Raw genomic sequence first — 21252 nt, forward strand, 5'->3', positions numbered from 1 at the left:
GTGCATTTTAGTGTGTGTTCTTTGATCTTGGGAAAAAGTTGTGTCTTTCTTTTCGCTCAAGTAGATTAAGGTTTTCAAAGTTGAAAGATTGAAAAGATTTGCTTCTCATTCTTAGATTGCATATAGGAAGTTGTATATATACATCTCGTGGCGAACCTGAAAGGCAAACTGTTAAGAAAGATCAACATTAAAATAAACTCAATTTACATAACAACGCTTTGGAATTTAACGCAAACATCTAGAGGTCTAGGTAGAGACGTGTTCCGGCGTCGTTAAACATAGTGACTGTCGATCTCTACGAAGGTGGGTGATTCCTCTTGAGAGTCGGTGGCACTAACACGGACTTGAGCTCCCGCGTACCGTCGCGTATATTGGGAGACCCCTATAGGCTTTTATCCTTTATCCTTAGGAAACCGTGTCGGCCGCCCTATTGATCGCGATGCAGTGAACACAGCATTCACGAAGATCGACCACCCGTACCGTAAAACGTATTCTGTGGTTTCGCGAAAGGTTTGGCACACCCTCTGCCTAGATCTCCAGAGCAGTTTCTTTTGGCCTTTTTCAAACTCTATAACTGAAAAAGTCCAACCGAGCATTTGTCACTTCAGGCTCGTTAATACATCGAAGGCGACTAGAGTCATCTTTAGCTTTTTCTCGACTCTTAAAACATGAAAAAGCAAGTTTGTGTCTAAAAGCGTCGTTAATAAAATTTATTTTAAGCGGAACATAATCACCTGTTATTCCCACCTTGATCTTTCAGTTGAAAAGTATGGAGCCCACTAACCAAGGAAGTAACCTTGGCAGAAGTCCAAATCCCTTCTCCTCTTGGGGAGATGTTGGTGCACCTCATATGGCTACATTGTCACTTCCAGGATTGACAATCGGCCTCCCTGTATGGCTCTTTTCAACTAATGTAGTCCAGATCGCCACTAATCCTGAGCAGTCGAATCAACAGTCAGAACAATCTAGAACTACCCACCAACCTTCCACTTCTTATGATACTTCCTCTGACCCTTCATCTTCACAAGGTAGAGCCGACAAAAGTCAGCCTCCCAAGGAGAAGAAGGAAAAGAAGAAAAGCGAAAAGAAGCAGAAGGAGCCTCTAGTGAAGGCGACTGGGGGCAAGCAGAAGAAAGCTGACAAAAACCCACACACTGCACCGACCGGGCCTAAATCGCCATGTGTCATTTGCAAAGGGACCCACTTCCATCGTGATTGTCCTTGTATTCCCCGGATACTAAGGGACTGGTCCCCAAGGTTGCACAATTCGGTAGCATCAACCTCTGGTTGTCATGTTGATTGCAATCCGTCAACTAACGAGAGTGAAGGACGAAGAAGGGGACCAAGATCACCCTGTCTATTGTGTGAAGGCAATCATGCCATCCACAAATGTCCATTCTTAGATGAGGCAAAGACAGTTTTGGAAGATCGCCCGGTATCACCGTTACGACTTCCTCCTGGATACCAAAAACTCGTGCCTAATCCCTCGATAGTTGAAAATCTAGCTGGCCCGCTCAAGTGGTCAGCTGAAGTGTCGGTCATTGAGAATGAACCTACTGAATCCAGACCAGACGAAAGTCTAAAGGTCGAAACGGCAGTTGACCCGGTTCTTCCTTCAGAGGTTCTATCGTCCAATGACTCCGTCATTGAAGACCCGTCTTCAAATGACACCGTCGCCGAAGAGTCGTCTTCATGCGACACCCTCACTGAAGAGAATAAAGATGACACCATCCAGGTTCTTTTCATCAGCACCGACTCCGATGAGCATCAGGGCAATGCGCCCATTCCTTTATCGCAGGAAGGAACATCATCAGAGTCATATCCGGCCGTATATTCGGTCCCACCACCAAGCAACCTGGTTGTATCCTTTGATTGGAATCAACTAGGCAGACCCCGGTTACCAGCCAGCATACCATTCAGAATCATTGTCCAGATCTATAGAATGATTATGGCTGGTACTATCATTGATGAAGGGGCATCTGTGAGTATCCTTTCCTCTGTTGCTTGGAAAGCACTGGGTTCCCCAGCGCTTTTACCTGAGTTGAGAAATCTCTCAGGTTTTGATAAAGGAACCAGTCGACCATTAGGGATCCTCCCCGATGTACCTGTTACATTGAAAGGGAAGACCGTCAAGATGAACGTGTTGGTAGTTCAAGGACCCTTGGATTATAATCTACTCCTTGGACGCGACTATATTTATTGCATGGGAGCGATAGTCTCCTCACTCTTTAGAGTAATGTGTTTTCCACACGAAGGAAGGGTGGTCAAGCTCGTAGACCAACTTTCGTTTCCGGGATCTCGCATCGCAAATAGTCAAATACCATTCCTAAATGGTCTGTTCACTCAAGATTCGCCTCCACCCCCGGTCCTCCTTCCCGATGAGCGCGAGTGATTCGGAAAGAAAGATTAGGACCCAGGGGGCATGCACCCTGGTCTGCTTCGGGCAGAAGAAACCCCGGGTATAAGAAAGAATTTCCGCAGAAGAATATGACTAGTCCGTACCCCGTCCGAAGGAAGTGGGGTTGTTCTAGAATAATAATCTTTTGTTAAAGTTATGTGTTTGACCAAAGAGTCATTCACCTTTGTCTAAAAAGTGGGCAATGCCCAAGTAGGAATTCCCTTATTGCAACAAGTAGTAACCATCTTTGAGTTCAAGCCTCGCCCATCGAAACATATGTTTTGAAGGATAAACAGGGGCAGTCTACGAAGAAGGAGACCGTATTGTTGTGACAGAGGGTAACCATCTTTGGACAACCCAATGATAGACACCACCGAAGAAAGAGATTGATTTGCGGCAGCAAATCGAACCATCTTTGGAATAATAAGAAAGAGGCAAGCCTCCCTAAATAATACCAATGTTTTATCTTTGAGTGGTGTTCTTCTATTGTCACAAGTAGTTGTTTATTAAAAGTGGGCAAGACCCCTTAGAATAACGAGAAGACAAGTATCGTTAGCATTAGATTGGCAAGATGACAAGTAACTGTGAACACCCAGAGAAAAGCAGAGGTAGGGGAGAGGAGGGGCAGCCTCGAAATTCTATCCTATACCTGGGGGCATGCAAACCTTCTGGAGTGCGAGCTAGGGGCGGTTATTTATCTGGTTTTAAGATTAGCCGTTTCCAAACTTGCATGAAAGAAGCCTGTGGGGCAGAAGTAAAATTTGCCAAAGTGAGCATAGCTATGGTAAGGCATAAGCTCTATAAAAATTGGTCCTTACGGGAGGCGTTCTTTTTATGACTGGTATATCGAGCAGTTTTAGCATATAGTTCATGCTCGTTAAAAAATAAACGCAAAATTCGAGCAGTTTTATGACTGAATCTATGCTCGTTAAAAAATAGAAAAGTGTGAGCAAAAGTTTCCCCCAGAGTTCAAGCTCATGGAAAAAATGAACCGGTAAATAACCTTTTGAGATCGTAAATTCATTAGCCATAAGAACCTTGATCGTGTTGTCATCCATCACCTCCACCGTTCATTTGGCCGATTATTCACTTCCATTTGTGTGTTTACCTCTTTTGAGAAACAGCTGCGAAGAGTGATTCCACCTAGCCATCCTCGTAACACTGCCGTGATTGGAAAATTCCAACCTGTACCTGGAATCTGATGTTATCCCTGTTTATCACTCATTCCTCAAAAGACGAGTCTTCTTTCAGCTCTTTTCACTGACTCATAAAATATGAAAAGTTTGCCGAGTTTTTTGGCCTTCTAGCTCGTTAAACGACCGAAAGCTATCCCTCCTCTAGATTTTAATCTTTTTGGACCTGAGGGATTATTGCACAAAAAGATCGAGCGCTTGTCTTGTTCGGCTCGTAAAAGTACCGAACAACCATCCCTTCTGTATTGTTTTATACTTTTTCGGACTTAGGGGATTAGATGACGAAAAAGGAATCATGGAGTTGACTTTTTGTACCTTTTCAGACTCTCTAAAAATGAAAAGGACCGAGTTTTCCTTGTCGTTAGACTCGTTAAAATGATTAAATAGCGACAAACTTGTCTTTAGACGAGAACGAGTTTCCCTATCGCTAGACTCGTTAAATCATAGCGATGGGCTTGCCCGAAGGGCAGGTTATAGAACAAGCATATGTTATCCTCCTCAAGCTTGACAAAAATAAAGAGGTACTGGTCAGAAATGACTGGGGAAAAATTGGGAGAACATCAAAGTTTAATGGTAGCAAGTCACTCTTGGACATGACACTTTTCCTCCGTACCACATCGGGTTGGGTTGTCTCATTCACCGGTCTCATCACCATGGTCCTCGCCAAACCATCCACATTTGGGGTAATGCTACCAATCCATCGCATCAGTGTCGTTATATGTTCAAGAGGGGTCATTCTGAAAGTGTCAACCGTGTCCCATCCACTGCCATACATTATCCTTCATCCATTCATGATCGCCACCCTGAATCATATGTCACAGTTTGTTTTCACCTCCACTAAAGTCATTAGCTCCGTTCCGTGTCATTGATGTGGGATTCATTAAGGCCCTCCTTTGACGGATCGCTTCTTGTCGACTTCAACTCATTATCCAAGAAGTTGATCTAGGAACACCCCCATCAGTACTTTGAAGCTTGCATGCCTCAATGGCAAGTTTCTCACTTCCGGCGACAGGTATACATCAATGACCTTCGACCGGAAGATTTTGCGTGGCGTTCGACGCCAAGTCCTTTATTCACGCCACGTGAATTGTACTGCAGTACCTTGAGGGTCATCGTCATTATTGGTGATTCCTCTCGCGCTTGTTAATGGTTTTCATTATTGACCGGTAATCAAGCGATGTCTTTCCATGTTCGACTTCAGCGCAATTCTCACATGGATCGACTTGTACTTAGAGTGAAGATCGAACAAGTTTGAAGACCCCGGATCTAGTTTCATCCATCCGGGCTGCGATATATATTCAGGAAATATAAAAGCATTTGTCATGTACATCATTGCAACAGATGATCATCCTATTCAAAGGATGATAATTTCAGCAGAAAATTATCAGTCTACCTTCAGACGATCGTCTGTCATATGTACCAAAATGTATTTATAAAAGCTGAGCATGGGAATGCCCGCCTCAGCTAGATCATGAAAATAGAATGAAAAATAATGTATTGTATTGTATTGTATTACAGGGCGCCTCCTCAGCACTGGAATGAACTTCGGACCCTCTAGATAAAGCATTTCACCCGATAAACGGCCTCATACTTTAGGGGGCAACTGTTATAGACATTTTTGTGCCTCGCAGCATGGAGCATGAAATGTCAATAATTACAGGGATCCTCAGTCCCTAAACATGTTGTTCTTACCCCTAAAAGAACAAGGTCATCAAACAACAGCACTTCCAATCAGTTCTCCACCTGAAAACACTTCAAAACAGGCTAATTTTGGATCATGTCAGCTGCTCCACTGAGCAACTGCGCTGAATGTCAACTGCTCTTCCTTGTACCTGCGCTGAAAGTCAAAAGCAATGAAGGCTACCTGCGCTGGGCGAGATTGGCCAAGTGGCACAGTCATTCTGCAAGGTGTTAATTGCCCAGGAAGCTTCCAAACTGACACTTGGTTCATGAGATTCGCCCTGTGATGAGTAAGAGGTACTTGATCACCATGTGTAAGCAAGGATCTCCAAGTGGACTCAAGAACTGAAGATTAACTGAAGAGGGAGAGGACACAAGGCAGCTTTATGTCAGTCTCAAGCTGACTCATCCTCTCTTCTTCTCTCCTATATATAGAGCTCTTCTATGAGGTCTAAGGAGGCTGGAATTTTGTGTAAAGCAGGGAGGTGCTGTTGGTTTACAGTTAGAGCTATTGGGTGATTGTTTTACTAGAGGTGAAGAGGAGAGTTCTTGCTGCTGGGGAGGTGCTGCTGGATTGGAGCCATTATTGCTTGTAACCTTCTCAGAACCCTGTTACTTCTATCAATAAAATTTTGCATGTTCTCCTATATACTTGTATTGCATTGATGTATTGTATTTACATGTATATTTGATTCATCCTAATCCATGCTTCAGTTATGAGTACATGTATCTTGTAGTTTGCTCTCTTGTTTGTGCAGGATCTGTGTGTGGCTGGACCGGCAAAGAGAGCAAGGAGCTGGGAACAAGAGACAAAGAGAGAGGACAAGGATCGACTAAGCGAAAGACACCGGGTTGGTTAATCTTTCTCCATTCTCTCTGTACTTTCATAAAGGGAATCATCAAAACTTTACTTTCAGTTGTTGCTAAAGACTGTCACCTTTAGAGTAGGGATAGGGTCATCCGCATCGGATACTTTTCCCCACAACAGAATGGCCTCTGCATCTATGGTTATGATTTGCACTGAACCATTATCATGACATCTCTTTATAACATAAGGTCCTAACCATCTTGTCCTTAACTTGCCCTTAAAGTCTTTATATCTGGAACCATATAATAAGGCCCAATCACCTTCTTGAAATTGCTTATCCTTGATGTTCTTATCATGCCAGATCTTTCTCTGAATTTGAGTTACCTTTATGTGTAGGAGGGTCTGCATTCTAAACTCATCTAAACCATTCAACTGGAGAAATCTCTCTTTTTTTGTACTGCTGAGATCTAGATCTAGTTGGGCTGCCATCCTCGATGTATTATACTCAAATTCAATGGACATCAGAACCTTTTTCCTATAGACCATCTCATAGGGTGTGTGGTTGCTTAGTGGGGCCTGAACAGAGGTGATTTAGTTAAGCAAATCCCGGTACTACTGGACCTTTCGGCAACAGTTCGCGGAGCGTGGACTGAGGTCTCACCTGAAGTAGTATGGGAGGGTCCTAGAACTAGGTTTCTGCACCCTGGGGATGTTTGCTGAGCTTCTGGAGGTTTGCAATCTGACCCGTCGCTACGCGCTCCTGTTGTCCCTTCGCAACCTGTGATGCTTCTTCTGTGCAGCCCTACTCGGGCGCAACTCGTATAATACCCTAGCCCCTTGTTACTTAATCTATTATTATCGATTACTTCACTCGGTTATGTAAGACTAATGATTATTACAACATTTTTAGCAATCACATCAGTGCACGCGGTAAATAAAACAGTGTAAACATAAATAAGGAAATGCACAACAGATACACAGAAATAAGAATCAACTTCTCTTTATTAATCTTTAATCCTGATTACAGACTCAACACCGCCCTGCGCACTCAGCTGCAGGGGTCCACACACTCAGCTACAGACTCTACTAGGCCTCTCCGCACTCAGTTGCAGAGCCTCCTACTACTACTACGACCCAATACACTTAGACTCTTCTTCTATGTTGAGCCATTCCTATTCTTCTTTCTTCTTCTTCCCTCTTTCTTTTATAGCTTAGAGCCTCACTCTATTGATACAATCCCATGGTCCACGGACCATGGGTAGGCCAACACGACATTACATTACTTTACAATACTTAGGGTGGACAACCCTATGACTCATCCTATACTTCTCACCTGCAATTCACAGAGTCTTTACAATGCATTTGACCAAAACTTGGGCTTTGAGCCCCAAAACATGCTATGGGGGGATTCCATGCCCAATAGGCCCCCAATACAATCATCGTGACTCATCCCGAGTCACTCTGCTAGTGTGGTGATCTTGGCACGGAGCCCTTCTAACTGGTGTCGTACTGCTCGGAGGTCTACGATGCACTGTTCGGTAGTTTGTTGGACCTGTTGCATGTGCTCTTCTGATGCTTCTATGTGAGGATGCACTTCCTTCCTTAGCGCATAGAGTCCTTGCATCTATGCCAACTTTCCCTCAATATCTATCGTAATTGTGAAGGCCTCATCAATCCATGGCTGGAGGCGCGCCTTGAGAAGTGCCTCTTTCTGTCTAGCGGTGTCCACCTACTCTTTTAGCACCCTTTCTTGCTGCATCTTGGCCAGCCGTTGGGTGAGGATGACTATCTGCGCAGTTCCTCTTACATTATTATACTTCTCCTGCAATTTGCATGCCTCTGTTTCCAGGCGCTATATGTTGGGGTCCTCCTGCAAGGATGGGAGGACATCAAAACCTTGGGCCAACATACTGGTACAGTCCTGCATTGCCCTTCCAAGTTCTTCCAGTCCTATTTGAATCATGCTAACGCACTGCTCTCTAACTTCTGGAGGAGTGTAAGGCTGCGCCTTCAGCCACAGCTCAGCAATCTGGAGGTTCAGCTCCAGTTGCACTCGTGTTGTTTCCTCGCACTCGCTTCGGACTCCACTTGCCAGACAGTGGAGCCGCATCTCTATTGGTAGGTTTGTGGTGATGGACAGTTCTGGGACTTGCAAGCTGAGCTATTCAATGGTGAGCTTCTACTCACTCATTACCTGAATTGTGCGGCCCTCTCTAGCATGGAGCTCTGCTGTTATGTATCCTATAGTTGGTACAATTTATCTCACGGCAGGGCTGCCAAATTAAGGCCAAGTCCTTTGATTCGACCCGTCGTGGCTTTTCCATCCTCTTTTTCTATTGTTAGTGCTCCTTCTGGTAGTAGTATAGTGTTGACCATTTTTGCGCATAACAATTGCTTCGTTGTTGATGTGCCTACTACACCGTAGGTGGCTATGGTGCCTTCCTCTAGGGTCCACACCTGTAGTTCCTGCAGCTACGACCTTAGGGCCCCCAACACAATCTGCTACTCTGACATTGCTTCTTAGAGTGCTTCCTTTGTGACCTTGTGAACAGTGTTGTCGATATTGTAGAGGTCGCCTTTTGTCAACATGATCGGGTCGATGGCCAACTTGGAGACCTTGACCTCTTTCCGTGCACCTGATCTCTTTGTGGCGCACGACCTCTTGAGTTGGGTGGAAGTGGTGTTCGGGTCCATGCCTTCCTCGATACCCTCTGTTTCCTCTACCCCTTGTCCTGTGGATAAGTCCTACCCTCCGCATCCTATGCTGTGGTGGCCCGTGTTGCCTACGTGGTTGCTACATGTTCGGTGACCTTTACCTACTCTGCAGCTGCCCTTACAGCTTTGCGGGTAGCCCTTACTTCCACGTCCACTTGTTCATTTCCCCTTCATTGGGCCAACCGCATGATAAGAAACTTGGTTGCATCCTTCTGCTTCTTTGTGGTTATTCTATCCATCTTCGCCAGATCCGAGGCATGCCACTTGGGAGGCCATGATTCTAGCACTGAGAATATTGCATCATCAATGGCTATGAAGGGAAGCTTTGTCCATTGCTACACCGGATCCTTACGTGCCTTGATGTACACATTATGCATGTCCACCTTGAAGTCTGCAAAGCTCCGCAGACTGTTGTACACTGTGGGGGATAGCCGCGACCGTCTGTTGATGAGCCCCAAAAATGGGTAACTATATGGGCTCATTTTTCCTATTGTTTCCATTTAATCCACCATTATCCATAGGTTTGTGCACGTTTTTTAATATATTTATGTTAATTGAGTGAATGGGGATAGTCACTTTACCACAAAGTCTAATGAGTGTTTATTGCAGATTTTTGGACATTTTTGGACCAAGACCAGGCATTTATGAGCAGATTGAAAGTCAAAACTCGAAGAAACCAAGCTGAGGACTTATAGAAACTGTGTTACCTACATTTATGACACCTTCCTCGAGTTCTCCACCAGCAGTTTGGAGTTCAAGGGCCACCACATCGATGATCACAAGGGCGGCCAACTAGGGCTATTGAAGTTGCTGTTAACTGCAAGTTTTGTCAGCCGAGTTCCTAAATTTTAGGAGGAATGTTGGGGTCCTCAACTTGTATAAATAAGAAGGCCTCAGGCCTCAGTAGGTTAGCTATTGAATAGTTTATTTTCGCACTTTAGTGCAGCTCTACATTCAACTCATTTTCGAGCTCTTTCTATAAACAGTTTTGTGATATGACTACTATTTTTCTATCAATGAAGATGAATTCAACCTTGAACTAGAACTGATCTTTCTAAGGGGGCTATAGCTCTTGGGGTTGGGCCCAAATCAAGTTCGCAATACCTCCTTCTTATATTTATATTTTTTTTTCTTGCATTCATGAAATAATTTCTGTTATTTAGATTAAATCTTGCTTTATTACTTAGGTTGTTTTTGATGATTAGAATAGTTGTTCTTGCTTCAGGTTGATTAGTTAGTTTGCTGCAATAATAGAAAAGATCCACAAAAAGGCTACCAAGTAGGCTTTGAGCTCCTTTCTCCCTCATTGGGACCATGAATTGAGACCAAAGCACTCTTGCTGCCACCAAAACACTGTTTTTTCTTTCCAATGCAATTGCTAGTGTGTGAATTCGAGTTGGAAAAGTTGATATCAGTTGTATGTACATGCTTGGATTTTCCTTGTTTAGTTTTCATAGCTTTCTTGCATCATTTCCTGTCCATAAAATTTTGTTCAGCACTTTTCTGTTTTTTTTAGGGCAGAATTAGGTTAAGATAGGTAAAACTCTGTTTTTTTAATTCTCCTTGAATCAGTTTGTAGAAGCAGGTGTGTATCTCACTCAAATACCATCCCAGCTTATCATCCCCTCATCCCCCAACCTGCTATGGTCCATTTCTCAAGGTTTTCTCCACTCATTCGCCACACTTTCCCAAACAGCCCTAATTTCTATGTTTTTTGTGCAAAATCGCTTTCTTATCCTTTAAACCAATCTAACCATCACCTTCATGTTTGATCTCCATTGAAAAAGTCCTAGACCCTCTAGCATCCTCATCCAACCTTCATTTTCCTTTTCCCACCATTTTTCCTCTTCCAAACCTTCAAAAATCACTTTTGGCCTGCTCCTGTAGAACTTCCTGTAGATCCCCTGCAAACTTCCTGTAGAAGTTTATGCGAGCGATTTTTCGAAATCTGATTGCCATGGAATTCTACAGAAGGATGCTAAGGACTCCTTAGGTTCTCTCCACACCTTCCTCATCATCTACAATAGCCAAATCCATCTCTTTTCACCATCAAACCTCTGCACAGTCAAATATTTAAAACACAACCATAATAATTCTGCATAAAATTGCTCAAAAGTACAAAAAGATGGTTCTTCCACATTTTCCTTCAGAAGTAACTTAAGTACATGCATTTTATCTTGATAGTAGTCCATGGCATCCATTTCAGTAGTTTCATCTATTTTTCTTGCAAAGGTAGGGTTAATGGGTAAAACTAGGGTTTACTAGGGTTTGCATTTCCTTTCAGCTTTCATCTTCTTTCTGCAAGTAGAATAGCCTCTTTTGAGTTAGCTTTATTCCATAACAATTAAAAGCTTCTTCTGAGAACTCATAGAAGCTGGCTTGGGCTCCTAGTGAACTTGTGCCAGCTGATCAAGTGACAACCTATAGTAAGAGCTAGTACTTGTGCATACAGCACCGTCGCTTCCAAGTTTGTTACGAACTACCAGGTTGATAAAAGTAAAGAAGGGAGTCCCAGGAGTTGCAACATCATTGCTGCAATACTGGAGCCCACCATATTTTTGGTGTCGTTGTCGGGGAAGCATCAGAGTATTTTGTGATTACTGCTTTTCTTCTATTTTCTATTGCAACCTTCTACTAAGTAGTTTATTTCAACAAGAGTAGAGTAGTTGTTTCATTTCCATTCTGCAATTTCATTTCTGCAAAAGTAGACTAGACATTTCCTGCTTTCATTTCATTTCTGCAAAAGTATATTAGACATTTCCTGCTTTCATTTTCTTTCAACAAGTGTAGATTAGACATTTCCTGATTTCATTTCCTTTCAGCAAGCGTAGATTAGACATTTCCTGCTTTCATTTCAACTCTGCAATTTCATTTCAGCAAGCGTAAATTAGTCATTTGCTACTTTCATTTCAATTCTGCAATTTCATTTCAGCATGCATAAATTAGCCATTTCCTGCTTTCATTTCAATTCTGCAATTTTCATTTCAGCAAGGTTTATTGTAGTTAGTTGCAATTTGTTGTTCAATCAATTTCAGTTTTGTAGGTACAAGCAGAAAAAAAACAAAAATCCAAAAAAGAGATTCTCTTTCATGCCTCGTAGGAACAGAGACAATTCAAGAAAATTCATACCCAACACCCCCACCACATCCCTAAGTCACCCTTCTCTCTACTTGGGTGGCAGTGATCCAAAAGAACCTATAGGTGAACCTCCAGAGATATACGAAGATCCTATAACAGAAGAAGAGCAAGAAAACATTCCTCTTGAGACCATGGCTGAAAACAAAAACGATATAGGAAATGGGGAGAGAATAGAAGGCACATTTCCCATCTGAGAAACCAATGGGGACACAAAGATGAAAAACATAAGTCCCTCAGCCTTACCTCACTTCCATGGATTGACCACTGAAGACCCTGATACCTTCTTGTTTGAGTTTGTTGTCCTTTGTCGAACCTATGACTATGTAGAAGACGAGCAAAAATTGAAACTCTTTCCCTCTACCGTCAAGGATGCAGCACTACGCTAGTTCATGGGGTTACTTGGAAACAATATCACAACTTGGGCTCAGATGCAGCAAGCCTTTAACAACAAATATCGGGATTACTGTAGGTCAAAGGAAACAAAGGAAGAAATCTTTCGGATGACCATGGGAAGTGATGAATCTTTAGAAGACTATGAAGAGAGGTTTCAACTCAGTTATAAAAGGGCTAGGTGCACACTTGACCCCGAATCTCTGAAGTTGGTTCTACTCCGAGGAGTCCCTGAAGACATTCTAGATACCCTCTATTTGCTGACTAGGGGAGACATCTACCAGCTACCTTATGATGACATAAAAACTGTGTTTAGAAACCATTCTATGATAGCCAGAAAAAGAGGTAGGGGAAGTAAACTTTTAGCTAGTGCCCCCTTATCCAAAAACGAATTTGCAAATCATATGGAAGACTTCAAAAGTGAGATGAGACAGATCATTGCCATGCAAATGGATACCTTGCGAATCCAAAAGAAGCTGAGAGGGCTTTGGCCATCTTTTGTCCCAGATGCACTAGAAAGCATCCTAGGAATGAGTGTCCATTGCACTCCGTAGAGGTGTGTTTTGTCTGTGAAGCAGACCATCCTACGAATCAGTGCCCATCCTTACCCGGATTTAAATCTATGTACCAAGGGGCTGAAGGAGACACTGAACCACTCTACTTCATGAACCAAAGGAGGCCACATGGACCCAGACCTTACCAGCAAGGGAATGAAAGGAAAATCCCAGACTTACTACAACCCTAATCAATCCACTCACATACCATCTCGGGGTCCCCCTACTCATCCTTTCTAGTCCACACCCCCTCCTTGGTCATATCCATATACCATACTCAACCTGCTGCTCATTCGTTTCATTCCCATGCTCAGCCACAACCTCAGTGGAATGAACCTCATCAGGGGTGGAGGGCCCAATACAACTCTCATCCCGCTCTTTTGCCTCCACCACCTGCTCAACCACAACCATTACCTACTGCTCCTCCCAGACGACCCCAAATACCTGCTCAACCAAACCTGAACCCCAATAACAGATAGGCCCAGCAAGTATATACCGGAGAAACAACATGCCCTAGCTATGTTGTGGAGATTCAGGAGATCAACCTATGATCTACGAAGGTCCTCCCAGATAGCCAACCTCCTCCTAAGGAGGATGAAGAAGAGAAACAGGAAAGTGAACCAAAAGCCATTCCACCCTTTCCTGAGAGACTAACTAGAACCACACAATCGACCCCAGAAGAAACTAAACTTCTGGGAGAACTGAAATAGTTATGTGTAAAAATACCCCTTCTCCAAGCCATAAAGGATGTGCCCATATACAACAAGATGATCAAGGAGAAGTGCTTTAAACACCCAGGCAGGCGAAGGAGAGATGCCCCAACTATCAATGTCATAGGACAACTGTCCGATTTGATGTTGGGGCAGGTAATTTGTCCGAAATATCTAGACCCTAGGAGTCCAGTAGTCCATGTCCACATCAATGGCACCATAATCCCCCATACCTTGATTGATCTAGGGGCTGCCATTAACGTAATGACCAGGGACACTATGCTCAAACTCAACCTTCAGGGTTCCCTAAGAAAGACCTCAACAGTATTGCAGTTGGTAGATCGCTCCACTGTGACACCTGAGGGGATTGTGGAAGATGTCATGGTCTCCATTGATTCCTGGGAGTACCCTGCTGACTTCTTGGTTCTTTAGCCAAAGGCAAAGCTCACTGGGTATCCTCTCATCATGGGAAGGCCTTGGTTAGCCACTGCAGATGCTTACATCAGTTGTCAAGCTGGGAGTATGACCATCAAGAATGGGCAGATGTCCAAGTAGCTAGTCCTCTATCCTCCTGCCCAACCTCTACTAGAACATGATTTACCCCTCTGGTTGGAGGAGGAAGATGAGGATGAAGTCTACTCCGCACCAGTGTGTATAGTAGAAACTACCATGGGGGGTCCACAAACCGAGGATGATCTTATTGAGGATTTGATTCAAAATCTGCCCCCCAGTGAGTTGCCATTAGAAGAGTTGGTGGAAGAAACCCAAGCCAATGCTTCAGTTGATCTCTGTGTGGCTGATCTGACCTCTCTCCTAGTTAAGAATGTGGAATTTGGCCTAGAAAGAACCTTGAGGATTAACTCAGCCCTATCCACCTCTCAGGAGAAAGAGCTGTGTAGCTTATTGAGCAGCCATTTGGATGCTTTTGCTTGGAGCTATAAGGAGATGAAGGGAGTCCACCCTTCAGTCTGTACTCATCACATTTACATTAAAGAGGATTGTAAACCAGTTAGGCAGCCTCAAAGGAGGATGAATCCAACCCTCAAGGACATTGTCAAAGAAGAACTGCAAAAGCTGCTAGATGCAGGATTCATCTACCCCATCTCTGACAGCGAATGGGTTTCTCCTTTGGTGCTAGTGCCAAAGAAAAATGGGAAGTGGAGGATCTGTGTAGATTATCGAGAGCTTAACAAGGCCACCAAGAAGGACCATTTCCCTTTGCCTTTCATAGATCAAGTGTTAGATGGCCTGGCAGGGAAGAAGTTCTTTTCCTTCCTAGATGGGTTTAGCGGGTACAACCAGATCCAAATCAGCCTAGAAGACCAAGATAAGACCACTTTCACTTGTCCATGGGGTACCTTTGCCTACTGGGTCCTTCCCTTTGGGTTGTGCAATGCTCCTGCCACTTTCCAGAGAGCAATACTGAGCATATTTAGTGAGTTCGTTCATGATTCAGTGGAAATCTATATGGATGACTTTACCCCTTATGGTTCTAACTTCCAAGAAGCATTGAGTAACCTGAGGAAAGTTTTAGCCAAGAGTATTGAAATGAACCTATCCCTCAGTCCTGATAAATGTGAACTCCTAATCACTGAAGGGACCGTGCTAGGTCATACAATTTCTCAGCAAGGATTACAGGTGGATCCAAACAAGATTTCTATCATCCAAAGGGTCCCACCTCCTCAAAAGGTAAGAGATGTTCGGAGTTTTCTAGGCTTAGCAGGGTATTATAGAAGATTCATCAAAGATTTTAGCAAGCTAGCCTCTCCATTGTTTGGTCTTTTGGGGAAAGATGTTGAGTTTATATGGACTGACAACTGTTAAGAGGCTCTGGATGGCTTGAAAGGTAAGCTGGTAACTGCCCCAATCTTGAGAGGTCCAAACTGGGCCTTACCTTTCCACATTCACACAGATGCCTCAAACAAAGCTATAGGAGCAGCCCTAGGACAAGTCGAACAGAAGCTACCATATTCCATATACTTTGTCAGTGAAAACCTGTCCAAGGCAGAATTAAACTACACGGTAACCGAAAAAGAGGTCCTAGCTATAGTCCATTCCCTAAACAAGTTCAGACACTACATCATCGGTTATCAAACATTCGTACACACTGACCATGCTGCAATTAGGTACTTGATGAATAAACCAGATGTAAATGCTCGTATCATTAGATGGTTACTTTTGTTGCAGCAATTTGATTTGACTATTATTGATAAGCCTTGTAAGGAAAATGTTGTTGTTGATTTTCTGTCTAGACTAGATCTGCCTATAGGTGAAGAAGGAATGGTGGATGATCAAATGCCAGACAAACACTTATTTTCTATTTCAATACTCTCTCCATGGTTTGCTGATATAGCAAATTACTTAGTTTCAACATAGTTTCTGCCACACTGTCCTCAAAAGAGAAGAGCAAGATCGTGAGGAAAAGCGCCCCATTCACTTGGATTGGGGGAAACCTATTCAAACTTGGCCCAGATCAGATTTTGAGGCGATGTGTCAGGGAGGAGGAAGTCTTTGACATCCTCTTAATTTGTCATGATGGACCTTGTAGAGGCCAATTTGCAGCAAAGAGGACTACTTTCAAGATTTTGCAGGCAAGTTACTATTGGCCCACTCTCCATCAAGATGTCAGGAGATACATCAGCCAATGTGACCGATTTCAAAGGATGGGGAAACCGACTCTATGGGATGAGATGCCCCTGCAACCTCAAGTGACTTTCGAGCCATTTGATAAGTGGGGCATGGACTTTGTGGGTCCTATCAACCCTCCCTCAAAACAGAAGTCTTGCATCATTGTGTGCATGGAGTACCTAACAAAGTGGGTAGAAACAAAGGCAATCAAAGCAGCAATAGAGGAAAAAGCAGCTGAGTTTTAAGGGAAAATATCTTCTACAAGTTTGGCTACCCAAGAGAGCTAGTTACAGATCAAGGGAGTCAGTTTACCTCTAATTTAGTTGAAGACCTGCTCACAGACCACAAGATTAAGCGCAGAACTTCCACCTCTTATCACCCCCAAGCAAATGGATAGGTGGAAGTCACTAACAGAGCTTTGGAAGAGATTTTGACTAAGGTGGTGAGCAGCAGCAGAAAAGATTGGGCAAACTGACTGGTTGAGGCCACCTGGGCCTATAACACTACTTGGAAAACTACCACAGGTTTCACACCCTATGAGTTGGTCTATGGGAAGAAGGCTTTGCTATCCATAGAATTTGAATATAACACATTAAGGCTGGTAGCTCAGCTGGACCTAGACCTCAGCCATGCACAAAAAGAAAGATTGCTTCAGCTAAATGGATTAGATGAATAGAGAATGCAGGCCCTTCTCCACTCAGAGGTAGTCCAACTTCAAAGAAAAATATGGCATGACCGACACCTCAGAGAGAAACAATTTCAGCCGGGAGATTGGGCGCTGTTGTATGACTCAAGGTACAAGGATTTCAAGGGAAAGCTGAGAACTAGATGGCTGGGACCATATACAGTGGAAAAATGCAATGAAAATGGTTCAGTCTTTATTTGGACCATTGATGAAGAAGCCATCCCCATGCTCGTCAATGGGCATCGATTGAAAATCGAGAGGGTGAAAACCTCCTGGAGGTGCCCCAGATGTCTCAAAAAAACAGAGAGAAAAAAGAAGAAAGAAAAACCTAACTTCTTTGGAATAAATTGCAGGTTGCAGGAAGGTCGTTGCAGGAGGGTTGCACAAGAGGAAAAGACATGACAGGCTGCATGCACCCTTTACAGTCCATCACCCCATCACTACTATCCTTTCCCAAGTTTTTGGCCTCATTTGTTCTGAAATTTTGCATCCTATAGGAAACTCTGTGTTTTCTACAGGAGGATCCTGTAGAAATTACGGGAAGGCCAAAATCCATTTTAAAACAGAACACGAGGGTTGGAAATTCATCTGGTAGCACTGTGAACCTCTTTACCACCATCCATCTTCCCATTCCGCCATTCCATCCCTGTATACCAACCTCTCCACTCATTTTTGTCCCTGCACAGCCACATGCAGATATTTTGTTTCTGTCATCCTGCAAACACACAGCAAAAAGAAAAAATGACAAATCAAGGCAGCAGCAGTTTCACTCATCCCTACCTGATACCCTCTAGTTGTGATTTCTTCTCAGTCAAAGCCTCTTCAGCAATTTTAGCCCTGCTCATGTATTAGCTTGAATTTCAAGAGGAGAAGCAGCTACAAGAAATCCTACAGGATTCCTGTAGCAGTTGATCCCTTTGAAAAACATATTGCAGAGACAGGGTCAGTGCAGTAGGACATATGAAGAGCAATGCTTGAATAGGAGATCATCAAAAACACCAAGGCCGAGCATGTAGAGCACAAGCAGCAATAGCAACAAGGAAACAAAGTGACAAAATCTGAAATATGCATAACACACCAGCGATTGCGCAGGTAAGTGCCTAAACCTATTCCTCAATTACATGAATAATATTTCAAACTGCATGAACTATGGAATGGTCAATTACGTGGAATCAGTGGCCAACTAACTGGCCACCCTCATTCAGTTCATACCCCTTCACAGAATTTAGTTGAGCCACGTCTAAATTCAAATTGTTGATTAGATATGCAGCTAGCACGTGTGGCATGTCAACTCGGGAAGAAGGCATTTGAAACTGGTAGTGGTGGTGGCGGATAACGGGAGTAAGGGAGGTGATGGCAGTCAGGTGGCGTAAGGAACTATAATGACACTGGCATCAGACCAACGGTCTGGATGGGGATAACATACCCATCCGGCCACCTCATCTCCTCACCGTGGGTTACGCCAACAGTTAAGTACAATGCACTCCAAGCCTCCACCACCCTTTTGGTTCATTTGCATGTTACGAAGCTCTCGACTGCAGCGTTCATCTACCACCTTCAGAGCAGCAAACCAGTCGTCCTCCGCCAGTTTTCTGTCAGTTTTTTGAAACCCTCTTGCCTATCGGGCTCTACAGGAGCCCTGCTACATTCTACAGGAAGCCGGATAATTTCTATAGGCAAACTTCTATAGGAAAGGCAGAGAACAACCAGCAGAAGGAAAACCGAGAATTTTTACCAGAATTCAAGCTCCAAACAAGGTAGGCTCAGGAAACCTCCCTGCATAGGTCTTATTTGTATAAGGTGGTGAACTAAAAACACAAAATTGGATTGGAAAAAGGGGAACAAAGTTTGAAATTCTGTTTTCATATTTTCCTTGAGTTCTACACAGTTCTCTATTTTCCTCTCTGTATTTGAAGTCTGTCTTCTTCTTTTTCGTATTCTGCTGTAAAGAAAACACATGCAATCGTGGAAACTAGCCTGTGTGAAAAATGGAAATTGCATATCTGTCTATTCTTTGAGAAAAAACCTGTTTTATTTATCCTCTGTTCTGTCACAAAAATATATATATCTTCTCTCCACAAGCAGAAAATCAAATTTGGGGTAAGAATAGTTTGAAACAAGGGAAATATTGCAATTTGGTGTTGTGGGAAGAAGCACTGAAAATCCTCATACAGTTTAAGAAAAGAAACAAAACTCAGTTGTCCCTCTGTCTCTGATTCTGTTTGAAATTGTTTTTTTTCTCCTCACTTAAGCACATCAAAAACTACTCAGCACCATGCCAGAAGGGTTTATGAGGAAGGAGCCCTTGAACTCCAACCAACTACATGAGCATCCTGAGGTGGTGGCCCTCTTCACCAAGGCTAATTGGATGATTTTCTTTGAAAGAATACATGGATATGATGATGAGGTAACTGAAGAATTTCTGATGGCCTTAAGACCCCATTCGAAAACACATGCCACAGTCAGTTTTAGGGGTCTGTCCCTAGAACTCACCCCTGATTTTATCAGTCGAATTACAGGCCTTCCACCTAGGCTCCCTTGGAGCAAGAAGGAAAACTCATTGGGACAGGTGGCCAAGAAGACATTTTTTCAACCTGGGGAGGATCCTATAGAGGATAAAAATGGGGGTAGAAGGGCAAGCTTACCTCCTCCACGGAATGAAGTCGGTTACCAAATAATGAAATATATCACTTGTGAAGGAAGGTTCTGCATTGTTTATGGTTATCACTTCAGGATACTACATGAATTGAGGTATGGGATGGACCTGCCTCCAATTAAAAAGCTTAGTCTCCCATATTTCCTCCTTCAGTCTCTAATAGAATGTAGTACCAAGCTAAATGCAGGAATCCCAGACCAGTTGGCCCACCATGGGCTCATCAAACTGTTGGTAGAAGATGCCTTACATACATATACCATTCCCATAGCTTGGGAAATTTTCATAAATATGTCCAGGGATGATGACATGAAGACTTTGACTGAGGATATCAGCCCCTCTGGTAGTGAGGAGGAGGGAGAGAAAGAGGAAATTGAGGAGGAAGTGCATGAGGAGACACCACATACTCAAACAGAGGAAGAACAGGAAGTAGAAGAGAAACTTGAAAAACCTATTGCAGGAAAGAAGACCACCCCAAAGACAAAGAAAAGGAACAGAACAGAAAGTGGGAAGAAGAAGCCTAAGAAGGCCCAAAAGAGGACTGCCACAAGCAAGGCAGGAACCCAGCAAGAAGCAGAGAAGCCATTGCCAGAAATAGTAGAAACAGTAGGCACAGAGAAGATAACAAAAGATGAAGGGGAACAACAGCAGGAAGAAACATCCCCTGAGACATTGGCAAAAGAAGCAGCAGTTGTGCTAGCTGCATTAAGCACTCCAACAAAACAAAAAGGAAAAAGGAAAAGAGAAACATCAATGTATTTTAAAGCCAGAAGGAGCACCAGGATAAAGGTGGGCAAGCCCCAGCCTCCACCAAAGGAACCTATAATAATCACAGATGCACCTACTGAGAAGAAGGAGGAATCCCCCTCCAAAATATCTATCACTTATGAGAGAGGAAGTCCCAAAACTTCCACCTGGAAGGAGAAAATCAGACTGATGGACACCAAAACAGTTCTATAGGAAGCTAAGACTTCTCTATAGGAAACGTTGTCCAAGCTAAAGGAGACTAAAAAATTGGAAGAGGAGGCAGCAAAACAGTCACAAGAAGAAGACAAGACTGAGGAGATACCTGAACCAAGCCCTCAGCCTAATTTGGGCTCATATTACAACTTGTTAGAAGGTGGGAAGATCATCCCACAAAAGTTTGTTGTACCACTTTTCTTTGCATTGGAACAGGAAAGGGTTAGGACCCACACTTGGATGAGAGTTTCTAAATCCAAGGGAGTTGTAGACATAGGCCACCTGGAAGAATAGGTAAAAGAATTAAGAAGAGAGTTGGCAATGGTGAGACACACTGAGAGCAGTAAAAGAACCCAGCTACAGGAGGAAAACGCACTGCTGAAAAAGCAGTTGCAGCAACAGGAAACTCTAGGGGCAGACATAACACAGATTTCTGTAGAGCAGCCACTATAGGAAGGTCCCCTAATAGACAAGGAAACATCAACACCTTGCCAACAACCCTCAAGTTCTCCCGGATTATGTAGAAAGGCAAGCGCAAGCTATCGCCCATTTTGAGGATATGGAAAGATTATTTGGTGATGATTACCTTCATGCTTGTATGAGGAGATGGAATACATTATCCTATAGCTTAAAGATCAGGGAGTATCACTCCCCCACCAGAATGAGAGAGGCTTTGGTGAGAGTGCCTCTGTACAAACAATCAATGCAAAACCTAAAAGCTAACTGGATTGGCCTTAAGT

This window comes from Pinus tabuliformis, chromosome 7 (assembly GCF_031772625.1).
Source record: "Pinus tabuliformis cultivar Carrire ecotype Pingquan chromosome 7, CPIR1, whole genome shotgun sequence".
Lineage (NCBI taxonomy): Eukaryota > Viridiplantae > Streptophyta > Pinopsida > Pinales > Pinaceae > Pinus > Pinus tabuliformis.